Here is an 18,191-nt window from a genome sequence, read left to right as displayed (position 1 = left end):
CAAACAAATGCAAAAGCAAGATAATGCTTTGGAGAAAACTGAAATGGATAGAAAACTTCAGCACAAGAAAGAAATGCTCCTCATGCCACTAATCCTATGTATTACATGAGCATACATCACCTAATGAACTTTACAAAAACTCTTTTTTGCATTATTGAGCTCCATCACATCTTGGTAGGTTTATGAAAATGAACACATCCAACATCTCTACTCAAAACAAGGAAAAATGGATAACATTATTGATATGAGTTTTGTTCCACTACAACATATAGAATCAAACAACTAGTCGTTCGAAGTGAAACACTTAGACACTCAATTCTCTCTTGATCAAGGACATCTCTAATGCTAAGATCACAAAGTAGCGTCGTGAAATGACTTCAAGGTTCCTTTAACCATGAATACTCAGTGAAATAATGTGATTTGTTGGTAGTCACTTGAGGGGACTTATGTTGTTTATTCAATGGACATCAACTATTTGTACTTCTAAAGATTTAGCTTCACAATGTGCAACAAGAATATAACTTTGATTTTCAAACTTTTCCTCTTCAACTTAACTTACGTTACTTCTACTCCTAACTATGAAAGCAAAGAATCATGGATGACTTGGACTCTACTAGATGCAGATTAATTGCCGACTTCACCCACCTAGGGGATTCTAAGAAACATGCAAATGGTTATATCACCTCTTCAATCCCATCAAATAGATGCAGACTAAAGATTTGATATCAGTTAAAGTTTAGTGCATTCAATCATTGGCTAATCACACAAGGCACTCCTAACATCAGCAAGAGGCCAGATGGCTAGATTTGTTTGAGTTAAGCAAGCAACACCGACAACTACTTCCATTCAACTAAGCTACTTCAATATGAAAAGAAGTCTAAACCAAAAGAAAGATTCAAGAAACCATGCAACACTTCAAAGAAATATTAAGTAATTTACCATAAAGAACCAACAATGACCATCCATTACTTTAATAGCATCATAGCAACAATTTGATCAAGCCTCTCCATTAGCTAGCCTAATCTAATCTCCTAAGCTATCTTCAATATTCTAGCTCTCCTATTGATGTCTAGCTTTCTAAGATTCTAACAAGTAAAATGGCCTTGGCCTTTTATGTAGTGTCCCCTTGTCTTGGATTGAATAATGCGACTGTAACCTACAACAATTTTGTTAGTACATGATAATATATATGTGCGGGTGTGTGTGTGTGTGCAATTCAACTACTAGTGAAACCAGCAATAAGCATTCGTAGACATAAGCTAGATATCTATCAAACACTAATCCTATGCTAACCCACCTAATCCTTAGAGAATGCTCGACTCAAATTTACCTAACCCTCTGGTGAGAGTAACTCTTGATTAGGCAACCATCATATTGTGAGCATCCTTAAAAGGCCTCTGGGATCTCTATTAATTAGCACACTCATTAACTATATTAACTTGTCAAAGATCACACCTCTAACCAAGCCTCTGATCTCTAACATATGCATATGATTAACCACCACTTGTCTCTAGAGATTCCAATGAATCCCTTCCTGGATTCCAAATTGGAATTCGAACACTCACATAGAATGCCCTCAAATCTTTGAGTTCTTCTTTAGAGAAACTCAACATTCAAAATGAATGATTTCTAGTCTCTAAGTTCTCCTAAGAGAAACTCGACATTTATATGAATGTCCTCTATCAAAATCTTATGATCTCTTATGAGAACTATGAAGTTCTTATTGGGATTCTAATTGTGAATTCCTCAATATTAATATAAAACATACATCTGATTCTCTTTGATCTTGTATTATATAAATCCTTTCAGAATTATTTATTAATTCTCAGAATTTATTAAACTCTCTTTTCTCTCTTATATCAATTCTACTCTTCCACTCACTCTCTGATGTTTATCATTCAATGAATTATTAAACTCAATATATCTGCTGCACTTTTTCTGTTATTTGTTTCCTGCGATATTTGTACTTATTACTTCCTATTCACTTCTGATTAATGGCTTGCTGTCATATATTTCGATCTCATTCTAGTAGCTAGTTATTTCCAATTTAACCCTTTGTTCTTTCGTTCCTCTTATGGTCTTTGTTTGATTTGAACTCCTTGCTATGGGTAATGTCACCATGTCAACTCCTTGTAAATTCCAGTCGCCCGTTCTGCCGCCAATATTCTTGTCGATGCCTTGCTGTTTGGTCCTTTTATATGTCCCTTGCTTGAACTGCTTCTGTTCACTTTCCCTGTGTTTTTGTGTCGTCACTCAATCTATCTTCTATTGTTCTTTGTTTGTATCTCTTATTTATTGCCACTTCTCCAATTATAAAGAATTCTTAGCTGCATTGGCTTTTGTTTTTATTCTTCCATGCCCATTCCTATAATCATCATGCAACATTTATAGCCTGTGTGGCTGCCTTAAGGATGGCGACCCAAGGTCAAAGGTCATGACCTTTGGTCGCTGACTAACATATGATTTATTAGTAAAAAAAATTTGTCTTCTTTATTAATGGTGTTTATTTATTATTTATATTATGTTAACTATTATTTCTCTCTTTCTTTTATTATGTTATATATACATATATATATTTATACACATACGTAAAGTAAATTAATTATTTGGATATGAAAATGTAATTGCCCAAAAATATAATTGCTCCATATGAACAAATTTATTATGTATATTTAACTTGTCATTTTAGAATGGAAAATTGACCTTATGAAAATTTGAAAATTTATAATGGATTCATTTGGGGGTTATCACAGTCTCCCTGTCCCGATTATGCTTGTCCTTAAACATCTTAAGGACCTCTTCTCTTTCCCAAGTGGCATCTTCATTTGGTAGCCCTATCCATTTGATTAGGAGTTCTCTCACCACTCTATTCCTTAGTGTCTTTTCCCTAGTTTTTGTAATGTCCCTTGCATAAGACCTTAAAGACTTGTGACTCCACTCCTCAGCTCAATGCTCTTTTTGTAAAATTACTCTTATAAAATGACTTGATTTCCAAAGGAAGGTGGAGTAACTACTCTTGACCAATAATAGATATGCATATGTTTGTAACGATCATCATTCTCAATAACTAATTTACATTTCTAATGTAAGAGTTTCCTTCTTCCTATTAAATCTTCTCCTTTATTTTTTATTGTAAATAGATATGGATGGACTGAAGAGAGACCGTGTCTGATGATTCTTCTTATTCAATGTTTACTAGATGAGTATTTCCCACAGTTGTGATATTTCTTGTCAATCATTGTATATAGAAATCATAATAAGATTCAAGTGTTTATTTATTATGAAATCTTGGATTGCATCTATGTTTCCCTTCTTTATATAATTCCCAAAACATACAGCTATCTCTGCACTCACAAAAATGCACATGATTATGGAAAGATAACCTTGATGTCAATATTTACTAATTTATTAAACAATTACCATAAATTTCCAAAATGTGATTTTCTTTAGCATCTTGAGAAGAACACTACAGACTCTTTATAATATTCCCATAGAATCTGATATACTTTACTCTCATATCATCCTCTCGAAATCTCTTCTAATTCAATTCACCAACCTATGCTCTCATATCCTTTATCGCTGATAGACTTTGATATCAATTATATGCATTCAATTCACTAAATGCTTTGCCAATTGATAGTAGCTTGAGTTGTTGTCTTTTATTGATGAGTTTGTAATAGCCACATATTATCTCCAATCCCTACAAGTTCGCACAACTCATTCCTCTCTTCTAAGTGCTGCAATTCTAATCTTGAGAATGCTTCTATTTTTATTTCCTTCCGTCTGATAATGTCTGACCGTAAGTGTCACAGTTTGTTCTCATACTTGCCTATTCTTATTATCAACTTATTATTCTTTTCTTCTCACCATTCCAACTCCCAATCATTTCCTGTCTGTTTCATTTCAAGTTGTGACTGCACTGACTCCTTACGCCCATGTGATCCGCAACTCTAGTTCTGTATAAGTTCTGAGATATATATTGTTGGAGGTTGACATGCTATCTTGAGACCCATCGCCTTATGGGTGTTTTCTTATCTATGAATATGTATGCAGCATGTCAAATGTTTCACAATACCCTGTATCTTAGAATCTTTGTCCCTTGGCAGAGAATTACACCCTCTGCGAGTATAATGAATGCCAAACCTTCTATCACCATCCATAATGCTGAAAACCAAGTCCTCTACCTGTGGGTCAAAAGAAAAGTGATGAGCACTCCTCCCAATTTAATGTTGATAAAAACTTCCAATCTCTATCAAGGGCTCATCATCATCAAACTGAGAATCAGAAGATGGCTCCAATCTCTGACTCTAAACTATTGGTCGGGCAAGATCCTGGGCCCTCTCAGCAAACCCAACCACAAAATCCCTAATGGGAAGCATTGTAGCCAAGGTCTCTACAATCTTCCTCACCAATCATCGAATAGCATAAGAGCCCCGAATGAGATTACCCTCAGATATACTATATGAAACCTCCCGCAAATCCAAGCTCTCAAGAAAATACTCCGTGAATGACGCAATACAGTAGAAATTATATGTGGAAGCATCAATTTGCTCCCCTGCAATCCACAGTTGATCTCTCTAAAAATGTGACAATGCCAACTGTCCAATGCTACCAATTGTATGAAAAGAAGAAATAGATTCACTTCCAGTAGAAGGAAGCAAATCACCATGAGAGCCTGTCTCCTCTGATGCTCTCACCTCCTCTGTACATACTACACTCATATCTTAGACGAATGTGTTTGCCACATCATTACATCCCTCATCCTTAACTGCAGAAGCAAACTCACCACCAACCACAATATGTAACTGAAGAGGGTTTGGGGCTAGTGTTGACTGTACCCGTTCTAACTCAATGGTAACCTCATCCATCTGTGACTGTGACTCCTTAAGAGCCAACTGAGTATATTGAAGAGAGTCCACCGTCACCTCAAGCTCCCGAGTGAGCTCAACCACCTCCTCTTCTTTCCCTAACAACATCTCATAGCAAGTGTTGCCCCACTCCAAAAGGTAATCTCTATCATCAACTAACTGAGAGTAACTATGCTTCAAGATCCTAACAACCTCTTGAAGCACATGAACCTCTACTAGGGAAAGACTACTATCACCATGCTCATCTAACATAGGAGCACCCCAACCAGATGTAGCTAGCATATGACAAATAGCATCATAATGATCAAGAGATGAAGAAATGTCACTATCACTCACCTTTAGCTAATAAGTCACATGATGCCTTTATAACCCCTGACTCCTATGCAAACTCTAGGTCTCACTAACTGCACTATGATAGGAAATTGAATCAGAATTGTCCATCACAAGATCACTCATACATGTGCTATTGTCCTTGCACAACTCTACATCCAAGATACAATTACTATGTACCTCAAACAATTCCTCCGAAGAAATGGAAATTTGTTGTATCAATCTCCTCGCATATCTCAACTTCCACCTCAATAGTAAGATCCTGTTAGCATCGATCCTGGGACCCATCCAAAACCTCCTCGGAGTCATCTCCAATATTTGACAAGGGCTGTCATACCCAGCAATCTCATAGCATCATCAAATGGATCATCAAATGTGTCCATACTATCTACATCGACATCTCCAGACAAAGCCTCAACTACGAACTCATGACTCTGCACACATGACACAACGTCGTGCTACGAATCAATAATACTAGAGCATCAACCCACATCTATTGACTCCGCTGAAACACCCACATCACCAACATCACAGCTGGGTGACTCGATACGTGCCTCGATCCCACCTGAGGAAGCAAGTGCCTCCTATACTGAAGAGACACTATGAAAACTCACATACAAATCTCCAATAATTATCCCCTCCTCGAGAGGGCCAGAAGTATCACAGGTAACAAATGCATCAACTGTCTCTACACTAACTACAACAATAGCTCTAGGAGCCTCAACCTGTTGAAGGTCAGTGCCACTATCCTCCACTGTCACTAACACAACCACATGTCCCCGTGAAATAAGTCCATCATCAACACTGCAGATAGGACTAGCAGGTGTCGTACTAAATATAGGTACATCTGCATTATAGACACCCATCGGGGAAAACTCAAGCTTCCTTCCCTGCAACCTCAATGTCGGCTTTCTAAAGGCAAAAACCATATACCTCGCTGCCCTCACAATTGTCTCTAGATCCGACAAGCTCTTCGCCAACCTCTGTTGATGAAGCTTAAGTTTCTTCATACTCTCCTGCAAAGCTTTCATTCTTGTGCTAAATTCCTCATTACTCCACCGGCTTCTAGAAATACCAATCCTCCTACGTCTGTCCATAGGAAAAAACAACAAGAGTGTTGGTCACTCCAAATGCAACAGCAAATCTGAAAATAAAATAACTTTCCTACCCCAGAGGATGGCAAGAAACTAGGCTTTGATACCACTGTAAGATTCGACCCCTTAATCTGATAGAAGAAATCAATTTCTGACTCTTGTAATTTTAACAAGCAGTTGGTGTGCAATCTGGACGTTGAATATGCTAACACTACTGCAGTATTCCTTTTAAGGTTATTATCCAAATTTATAGTTAGGGTGATAACCAACAGATTAACCACAATTAATTTAACTCCTTCCCAATCATAGAAAGAAAATGACAATAAAATATCATGGACGGTACAAAGCTCAGTATTTGTAATATGATTCAGACATAATCCATGGAATATTAAATCACCAGAGTTACATACAATGAAAATGTTTAGCACAATGTGCAGGCGTCTATACAGACCTGGGTCTTAAAATGGACGATTTACTAAATGCCTTCCGTACTAAACAACAGTTGTACCTATCACCATTAATGGTCTATTCCTTTACGCCAAGCATGCTCTCAGATGGATTTCCTCACCACCTCTTAGTTCAGACTTCCCTGTGATCTGCACTACACATCTAATATTCTGAGTGTGTTGTTGATGTTTTACTACCTGTTGTCTGCCTATGTCCTTCCTTGCCTAGTCAGTCTCTAGACTACTATCATCCTGGGGTGGCCACGTTCACTGTTGTTGTTTTGAATGGTGTTCCCAACTGTGCCAAAACACAACTATAATGCTCCACGTTTACTAATGTTCTACAGACCTAGCAGTATGTAGCCCAGATGATCTATTTTATGGTGTTGGGATATGTTCACCTTCAGCTAACTAATCATCCTAACTCTGGCTATTGTTACGAATTTCCACTATTGCACATGTATGCAATAAATTGGATGTTCAAACAGGCCCTGATGAGAGCTGAGTTTCACTCCTCCAATATCCACATCCAACTGATAATAGTCTCCATGGGTAGATGGTGTAGTACTACATCTGCCCTATTTCTGCTGATAGAAATCTAACTATCACTGGCTGCTCCTGTGTTCTACCCAGATATGAATGACTATTACTACTGCTACTAAACCACCTCACACAACCATCAAATGTAGTGGACACTAATTTACGTTTTACACCAGCTAGTATAAAGAACTCCAGATGCCTCATCTGCATTACTGACTTACTTTTGATTGCTGCCCACACTATGATGAAAACACTAAGTACAACTCCACGCCTGGTATGAATGAAGCCTTCAATGAGTGTTGGGGCTGCGTCCAACTTCTCCATTATCTTAAGGGGTTTCGTTCTTAAGATAACCAATCACATTTAAGCAACCATTTGTATTTGATCAATATCATATTTTTCATGCCCCTAATCCCAATGTAGCTCCATGCTTTTATAACCTCAATATGAGGGAACACGCAAACAACTAGGCAATGTGGGATAAAAACCACTTTTGCCTTTTAGTCACTTAAGTTACTTTTGTCATAAAGTGACTTTAAATTTGCACTTTATAATATTAAAGTGACTTTATTATTATAAGTTACTTTATAACTTTATAATAACATTAAAATATTTAAATAAATCACTTAAGTCACTTAACTTTAATATCTCTTGAAATACTTGTCTGATTGCCATGCAGTTTGAAATAGGAATCTCTCCTCATAATTCCCCATGTGACCTAATACACTTTCTAAAAATAGAAAGGGTCCATCTCTATTACTCCTTACTTATTATTAAATAGTAAGTATGGCAAATGGAGTCCAAATGATATCAAACAAAGGCCAAATACATAAATCCGTGAATGTTGGAGATAAATCAATCCTCAGAAGACCCTCTAACCATCTTCATTAGCCTACGAGGATCACAATAATAGACTAATCCCTAAAATTCTAATGCTAGCAACAAATGGGGACATTACATAATTATATATTTATATTTAATCATTGACTTGTAATATTCTATTAAATTAATTAATATATAAACTAATATAGTTAATTGAATAATTATATTATAATTTATTTATTCATTATATTATAATTTTATTATCATATATTATTAAACTCTATTGGAGGAAAATAGAGGGCATGACAGTTTCAAGGATTGCTTTGGGTTCTAAAATGAGTTGTCCTTCATCATCATGTGGGGGTAAGTATGTATATAGCACTGATTGCTGATCCAAACCCTTCTTGAGCCTCGACACGTGGAACACATTGTGAATTCGACTATTATTAGGAAGCTCTAATTTTTAATCACTTTGATCACCTTGTATGGCCCATAAAATAGGGGCTTAACCTTCTTTGTCCCGTTTTACTTAAGGGAAGCTTTCTTTCATAGTTGTAATCGTAGGAACACTAGATCCCCTTCCTCAGATGCTCTTTTCACTCTATTCATGTCCACATAGATCTTCTGCTGGTTTTGAGCATCGTGCAAGTTTTCTTTTAGTGCTTTCATAAGGTCAATGTTTCTTTAGATAAACTCGTGTGCCAAGTAGCTTGCTTTTGGGGATGATCAGATGTTCAAAAAGTGGTAGCCTCAATACCCGTATTGTGCTTTGAATGGGCTCACTCCTGTGCAAATATGATGCATATAACAATATTTTCCTAGGTGTAGCCACTTGATCCAAGTTGTTTGCTCCCCTGTGACATTGTTTCTTAAATATCCTTTTATCCACTTGTTTACAATTTCGGTTCGCCCATATATTTGAGGATGATAGCTAGTTCTAGGAGTAAGTGTTGTCTCTGCTAGTCTGAATAGTTCTTGCCAAAATTTGCTAAGGAATTTTCTATCTCTGTCACTTACGATGTTCTGGGGTAATCCATGCAGACGAAAGATTTCTCTGAAGAAAGATTCTGCTATTTGCAGTGCTTAATATTCAGCGGAGACAATAAAAAAGGAGCAAATTTTTTGACTCTATGCACTACAACATAGATACTATCCTTCTCTTGAACCTTGGGTGGTCCTGTTATAAAATCCATGGATATGCTTGCCCATTTTTTGCTTTGGAATAGGCAGTGGTTATAATAGCCCTATGGAATGTGATTGTTTGGCCTTATTTTGTTGACAAATCATACATTCTTGTACATGTTTTTGTGCATCATTTATAACCCCTTCCATGAGTATTTCTCTCTTATGTGTTTATATGTTTTATAATATCCTAGGTGATCTGCTAAAGGATTATAATGTTATTCCTTTATAACAATTCCCTTCATTTTGGTGTTTAGTAAATCCTTCCTTTGTAAAAATTGATGTCATTTGAAACTCTGTAGTCTCCATTAGGTATCTTCCCTTCCAAAATTTTGGTTACAAATTGATCTTTGGAATAGACTTTTATTATCTTATTTTTCCAATCTCTAGAGATACAAGAAATAGTGTTGATGTGGGGTCTTCTTGATGAGGCATCTGTTGCCCCATTATTTACACCTTTTGCATACTCTATGTCAAAATCATAGGCTTGGATTTTGCTCACCCACTTTTGTTGTTTGTTATTTAGATCCTTTTGATTTAAGAAGAAACATTTACCATTATGATATTTTTTTACTAGGAACTTCCCACAAACTAAGTATTGATGAAATTTTGACAAGGCATGCATTGTAGCCAACATCTCTTTGTCATGAATGGAATAATGCTTCTCAACTTCTGTGAGTTTACAGCTTTCACAAGCTATAGGGTGTTTCTTCTACATCAATTCAGCTCTTATTCCTTCTCTGACGCATCACATTGCAGTTCAAAAAAGATAGAGAAATTCAATATGGCTAACACTATGCATAAACTCATAACTTCTTTTAGTTGCTTGAGATTTTGTTGTACTTTATCATTCCAAGTGAATGCTTCCTTCTTGATTAGATATGCAAGGGAGGCTGCAATTTTTCAAAGACCTTGAACAAATTGCCCATAGTAACTACATAGTCCCACAAAACCCCTGAGTTGGGTAAGGGTTCTTGGTTTTGGTCATTCTTTGATTGCTCTGATCTTTTCCTCATCCACATTCACCCCCTCTTTATTGATTTTATGCCCAAGGTAAATTATTTCCTGAAGTCTGAATTCACACTTTGAAATTTTAGCATATAGTGACTCTTTTCCAAAACACTCAAAACTTCCTCAATATATTTTATGTGCTCCTCCCATGTTTGTTATAAATAAGGATGTCATCAAAAAATATAAGAAGAAACTTTTGTAAATGTTGTCTAAAGGTGTGATTCATTCAAGATTGAAAGGTGGTCGATGCATTTGTGAGTTCAAAAGGAAGCACTAAAAATTCAAAGTGTCCATAATGGCATCTGAATGTTGTCCTTGGTACATCTTCTCCCATTCTAATTTGATGATATCCTAACCTTAGATCAATTTTGGAAAAATAGCATGCCCCATGTAATTCATCCACTAATTCATCAATTCTAGGGATAAGGTATCTATTCTTTATAATTTTCTTATTTAATGCCCTGTAATCAATGCTCATTCTCATGGTTCCATCTTTCATCTTAACAAGTACCACTAGTGAGGCAAATATATTGTTTCTAAGTTGTATATGTCCCATCTCTAATAGTTCTTCAATGGTTTTTTCAAATTCTTCCTTATATTTATGGGGATGTCTATAAGGTGTTCTAATCACCAGTTTTGCACATTCCTCTAACTCTATGGCATGGGAAGAACAGGTGGGATATCTTCAAACACTTTTTGGTATTTCTTAAGGATAGGACGAATGTCGACATGGACGGTTTGCTCATTAACAGGATTTTTATCAAAGATCATGTTTGTTCATTAGTGTGATTTTTATTAGAGATCATACACTGCACTACCCATTCTCCTTGGTCATGTCTTAATATTCTCTCCACTTTATTACATGATACTATTTTTGGGGTTCCATCAAGCATTCTTCTTAAATTTATTTATTTTCCCTCGTGCTTAAAGCATATTTCAAGATTTGGGTCATCCATGATAAAATGCCCTAGAGAATTGATCCATGGCATCCCTAAGATGATATCATTTTTGTATGTTTGCTACATAAAACATTCTTTTAAGTATATGTCTATCGGTGGTAATTTCTGCTTGTGTAATTATATTTGTACAACGGCCTATGATCCATTGGCCAACTTTACTCTAAAGGCTTCAAAATCTTGGGTTTTTAGTCTCCTCTTTGTTACCAATTGCTTGCTAATGAAATCATGAGAAGCTCTTGTATCCACCAAAGCAATTACCTTTTGCCCTTTAAGGATGCCTTTGATTCAAAAAAGCATGTTTTCATCTTGAGAGATGACTACTAAGGTCCGTTGCTCTAACTCCTTAAATTTTGCCCTTTTGCTTGTTTCTTCAATTTCGTTTACTTGCCCTCTTTTACATTGATGACCGTGTTCCCAAGGTTCTCTACATTTGAAGCATAAATTCTTTTGGATTAACTCTTCCCTCTGTTGACATCTATACACGGTAATCCATGGTCTCTTAAATAACATGGTTTCTTTTGGTCATCCTCGTTCCTTCGTGTTGATGTTTGGTAGCTTCAGCCAAATAAAACTATGACACTAAAGTGTAGATGTATATGTGTGTGTGTGTGTATGTATGTATGTATGTAAATTAATTAAATAATAAATCATATATATGAGATATTATATATTTATTTATTTATAATTATATATTATGTTATTATTTTAATGAATAGATATGTTCCATGAAGGGAGATGTCTCCTCTTGTTATAATCTCAATATAAATAAGTGATTGTTGCCAATTGGAAAACACATACCTTGAAACAAGTAGTGCTTAGTATATTTGCAGCGATCGCGAAAACTTAATACTTCGCTTTGATGGAATGTTCTAGAAGTGAAATTACTGGGCCTTTCCCTATTATTACATTCAACCTTTCTTGCCTTCCTCATGGCTTCTTGTAGGGTTTGTGGTTCAAGGGGTTTCACCATAGTTTTTGTGGACTTTATAAGGTCGTCTATGAACATATGAGTAAGTCTCTTTTGGGAGAGATATGGAATCGTTACTGATAACCCTTGGAATTGTCGTACAAAATCATCCATGGTTCCATTTTGTTTAAGATGTGTTAATTCTTGAAAGTAGTACTCTGTATCTTTTTTGTCAAATCTATTCATGAGTTTTTGGAAGGATTCTCCATAGGAGTTTATATTTTGATGCCCTAATAAGACACGTACATGGTGCCACCAATCATGTGCCGCTCCTAGATGGAGTATTGCAAATAAGAGAGCATCTTCTTCGATCATGGGACTTAGAATAAAAGAGGTGTTTAATTTTTCTAACCATGTGTTGCCTTTAATTTTTCCCAGTCCATTGAAATTTGGAGTTGTTACCTTGCTCACTTTGTGTTTGAGTTCTTTATTTATATGCCTCCTGTGTGTCTCTCTTCTTTTAATCTTTGCAAAATTACCTAAATGATACCACTTCCCTAATATGAGGGTCTAACTCTTCAGAACCTCTTGCTATGTCCTCAATTTGGGTCATGGGTCGTTCTATTATGTTCCCTTCCCTTGGGGATTCCTCTCTAGGTAGGAATGGGAGTTGGGTAACTTTGGTATTTGGGGTCATATTATTGTTTTCTAAATGGTTAGAGCTAATGTCTCTCCCTTGGATGGGTTGCCCCTTTAAGTTTTGATTGGATTTCCCATGTTTTGTAGAGCTTGGAGGAGGGTTTGATTCCATTTTTCCATTTGATTTATTAATGTTTGGTTTGTTTGTTCCATATAAGAATCTCATCTCATTAGCCAAATTATTCATTGTAATATTGTTATCAGGATTTAACTGTGTGATTTTGAGTCAAACTCATAGACCCGTGTTCCATGAGTAGTGATTCAACGTGAATCCATATCTCATGAGAATAAATGGAACACTTACCACTCATTAGATCTAGGTGATGCTCACAAGGGTGAAGCACCGAGACTTCCTGGGAGGTCACCCATCCCAATACTACTCCAGTCTGAGCGCGCTTATCTCCTACTTATCAATTGATGAGTTTAAGGGGCTTTCTAATGAATGGTTCATAAGGCACAACACTTGGTGAAGGTTTTGCAAATGGGGTTGCAAGCTTTGGGTTTAACCATGGAGGAAACTCTTTAGTTAAGCGCGCTCAGGCTGGAGTAGTACTGGGATGGGTGACCTCCCAGGAAGTCCCGGTGCTTCACCCCTATGAGCATCACCTAGATCTAATGAGTGCTAAGTGTTCCATTTATTCTCATGAGATATGGATTCATGTTGAATCACTACTCATGGAACATGGGTCAATGGGTTTGACTCAAAATCACACAGTTCAATCCTGATAGCAATATTACAATTTGACTTGCTATGGAAATTATCTCCTACTTATCAAGTTATTCATGTTGTCTTTCCTTGTTCTTCTCTAATAAGTTTGCATAGGCCTCTATTCATGGGATGGCCGGATTATGCTTTGATACCACGGTAATGTGCCCTTGCCTTGGATTGAATAATGCGACTGTAACCTGCAACAATTTTGCTAGTACAAGATAAAATACTTATAAATATGTGCATGTGTGTAATTCAACTAGTAGTAATACCTGCAATAAGCATTAGTAGAAATAAAGCTAGATATTAATCACTAAACACATGCTAACCCACATAATCCTTAGAGAATACTTTACTCCGATTTGCCTAACCATCTAGTGAGTAACTCTCGATTAGGCAACCATCAAATTGTGAGTGTCCTTCTAAGGCCTCTAGGATCTCTATTAATGAGTGCACTTGTTAACAATGTTTACTTGGCAGAGATCCCACATTTGACCAAGCCTCTGATCTCTAACATATGTACAAGATTAACCACTACAATATATATATTGTCTCTAGAGATTCCAATGAATCTCTCCCTGGTTCCAATTTGGAATTTTGGCACTCATATAGAATGCCCTCTAATCTGTAACTTCTCCTTTACAGAAACTCAGCATTCATACGAATGTCCTCTATCAAAATCTTTATGATCTCTTCTGAGAACTATGAAGTTCTTATTGTAATTCTAGTATTGAATTCCTCTATAGTAATATAAAATATACTTCTAGTTATCTTTGATCTTGTATTGTATATGTCCCCTCAGAATTATTTATTAATTGTCAGCATTTATTTAAACTTTCTTTTCTCTCTTATATCAATTCTACTCTTCCACTCGCTCTCTGATGTTATCATTCACTGAATTATTATCCTCAATATATCTGCTGCACTTTTTCTCTTATTTGTTTCCTGCAATATTTGTAATTATTACTTCCTATTCACCTCTCATTAATGGCTTACTGCCATATATTTCGATCTCCTTCTAGTAGCTAGTTATTGCCAATTTAACCCTTCGTTCTTTCGTGTCTCTAATGGTCTTTGTTTGATTTGAACTCCTTGCTATGGGTAATGTCACCACATCAACTCCTTGTAAGTTCCAATAGCTGGTTCTGCCGCCAATATTCTTGCCAATGCCTTGCTATTTGGTCCTTGTAATTGTCCTTAGCTCGAACTGCTGCTGTTCACTTCCCTTATGTTTCTCGTCATCACTTAGTCTATCTTCTATCATTCTTTTTTTTAATCTCTTATTTATTGCTACTTCTCCAATTGTAAAGAATTCTGTGCTGCTTGTTTGATCTGTCGTTTTGCTAATGCTGTTGTCTCTTTCTTAATTCTTTGTTTGTGTTGACTTTCGTTTTTATTCTTCCATGCCCTATGCTATAATATTCACGTGGCATTTATAGCCTATGTGGTTGCCTTAAGGACAATGACCCTTAGGTCACTCAACCTAATGTTGCGACCTTTGGTTAGGTGACCAATGGTCACTGACTAACATATGATTTATTAGTAATTTTTTTAATTTATATATATGACTTCTTTATCAATGGTGTTTATTTAATATTTTATATTATGTTAATTATTACTTCTCTCTTTCTTTGATTATGTTATATATACACACATATATATAGTAAATTATTTATTTGGATATGAAAATTAAATTGCCCAAAAAATATAATTGTTCCACATGAAAAAATTTATTATGTATATTTAACTTGTCATTTTATAAAGGCAATTTGATTTTATGAGGATTTTAAAATTTATAATGGATTCATTTGGGGGTTATCACATTTTATAGATATCCAATTACAATGATGGGCCAAGACTGATCTAAGATCAAAGGCCAAGATTTAACTCCACAAACCCTAATTAGGGTTGCCAAATGTACAACCAATCACATGAGGGCTCCAAATCATGGGCCAATTAGAAAATTACAAAGCTTTCCTCAACCAATGAGAAAATAGGACACTTAGCATAATGTGACTAACTATGCTTGAAATTTGAATTTTCTAATTGAAGAAAGACAATTGGATGCCACCTCATCAACTTTATCATGTAGATCTATTTAATTATCTGCTTTGAATCCTAGCTCGTCAAGTGTTTTGCTAAAACTACAAGTATTTCTTACTCGATTATTAGAAAGTAACTCTTGATGAATCTTGATCCTCAATCCTTCCAACTTCGATTAACTGTTCCAAAACTATTAGCCTCGTGTTGATGAATGGGATTGTTCATGTTTTCAAATTGCTCCCATCTTCTCAGATTTCATGGTGAAGACACGTACTATTGTATGCACCCTAAAATGGTCGCCTAGACTATGGGCCCCCATTATTCAATTTATCAATTTATCAAATTTCCTAAATCAATGGTGTGTAATATTTTATTAAATCAATTCGAATCAATTTCCTTGATCAAATTCAATTTGTTTTATTTCTAAGGTTGATCATTTTATCTTAAGTCTTATTTTATTAAAAGAACTTGCTCTCTTTTAATTAAATAAAATAAGTCCCCGTTTAATTAAAAGAAAACCTCTTTTTTAATTAAATAGTTCATCCACATTTAATTAATTAAGAGAAAAACCTCTCTTTTAATTTAATTAAATATTTCCTATTTAATTAAAAGAACTTGCTCTTTTTTAATTAAATAAAATAAGTCCCCATTTAATTAAAAGAAAAACCTCTCTTTTAATTAAATAGTTCATCCACATTTAATTAATTAAGATAAAAACCTCTCTTTTAGTTTAATTAAATAATTCCTATTTAATTAAAAGAACTTGCTCTCTTTTAATTAAATAAAATAAGTCTCCATTAATTAAAAGAAAACCTCTCTTTTAATTAAATAATTCATCTACATTTAATTAATTAAGAGAAAAACCCCTCTTTTAATTTGATTAAATATTTCCTATTTAATTAAAAGAACTTGCTCCCTTTTAATTAAATAAAATATCCCACTTAAATCTCTTTTTGATGAAAAAGGAGTTAAAACAAATAAAAAATTAAATAAATCTTTTATCTACACTTAATATGGGACTTATCTTCATCCTTTCTCCACTTTCTTCTCAACCACTCCACTTTTCTCATTGGTGGATCTTTAGTTCACATGGATCATTATTTCTCCACCCTTGATTAAATCTTTTTCCTCTCACTCTAGATCGTCCAATCTTCTTTATAAGGGAGAGTCCTCTCCTCATTTTTGAGACACCCATTATTATGTTATTGTTATGTTGCAGGTTTGGAGAGTGATTTTTGAAGGATGAGTTTTGAATATTAAAGCTTTTGTGGAGAACTTCTATCTTCTTGTCTCATTCTCTCTTGCATGCATGGCTTCCATCATCATGATCCATACTTTGATTTTCATGTTAGCTTAGATCTTGCATTGATAGATTAGATCTTGCTTTCATAGATTAGATCTGCATTGTTATTTCTTTTCATAGATTAGATTTCATTTCTTGCATTGTTTTGCATTGTTATCATTTAGATTAGTTTTTTTTTTATTTCCATTTGCATGCATATTAGATCATTGAATCTCTTGTTTCGTGGTGTACTTGTATGGGCATAAACTAGGTCAGACTAAGGGCCTCCATTACAAACCCCTACACTCCATGAATAGGGAGTTATGAGTCGCCATTCAAGACCTCATTTTTGAGAAATCTTGAATATAATGACTCATAAAAGTGTGCTCACATTTTAGGCATACAACTATAAGAATGAATAAGGTGGCAACCAATTCTACTAAACATGTGATGAGACTTTCTTTGGGAGAAAGACTAGTATATATGGCATGTTTGAGTCAGCAATATGATAAAGGCAGCGATATCAATCGAGAGGTTAAACTAAGTAAAGAAAACGGAGTGAAATTTGTAACATCCCGATTTCCCGGGTCTAAAATAACATCTAACATACTGAAAGAATACAATTATTACTTCATTTCATAGGAAGATAGTTATATCATTCATGTTAATGTGGATAAGATTTACCATTAAAAACGGTTAGACAAAATTTTCTTAACTTAAAACTTGAAATACCATCAAATGAAATTATTACAGAAATTGAAAACTACATAACTCGGAAATCTAAGATTGAAATCCACTAGGGATGCTTCTGCAACCACCCGGGTTAGTCCACAAATAACACAAAAACGACTTTTATCCAACGTTGTTTAACCAATATCAAATGATGATTTTCATTAAATACCATTATGCAAAATTAGGGCATCACATACCATTGTATCATTTAGGGCATTGTTTACCTTCGATTCATTTAGGGCTTCTATTTCCGTTATTTCAATTAAGGCTTCCAATACCACAGATTCAACTAGGGCTTCCAATATCACGAATTCAATTAGGGCTTCTGATACCACGGATTCAATTAGGGCTTCCGATACCACGGATTCAATTAGGGCTTCCGATACCACAAATTCAATTAGAGCTTCCGATACCACTCTATCATTTAGGGTTCCAATCATCTCTCAATCAATTAGGCCTTCAGATTCCATTCCAATTAGGGCTTCCGATACCACTCTATCATTTAGGGTTCCAATCATCTCTCAATCAATTAGGGCTTCAGATTCCATTCCATCCGAATTACTTACC

General features: G+C 35.3%; 1 protein-coding gene across 2 annotated transcripts in view; it reads right to left on the bottom strand.

Moving 5' to 3' along the window:
- The window catches only part of LOC149541217 (CwfJ-like family protein / zinc finger (CCCH-type) family protein), a 229,646-nt gene that overhangs the window by 106,849 nt on the left and 104,606 nt on the right, over window positions 1–18,191 (bottom strand). The gene's annotated exons all lie outside the window — the stretch shown is intronic.

The sequence above is a fragment of the Cupressus sempervirens genome, chromosome 9 (genome assembly GCF_028749045.1).
Source record: "Cupressus sempervirens isolate cs-2001-9-10 chromosome 9, ASM2874904v1, whole genome shotgun sequence".
NCBI classification, from domain to species: Eukaryota; Viridiplantae; Streptophyta; class Pinopsida; order Cupressales; family Cupressaceae; genus Cupressus; species Cupressus sempervirens.
This window is presented reverse-complemented; position numbering and strand designations above follow the sequence as displayed.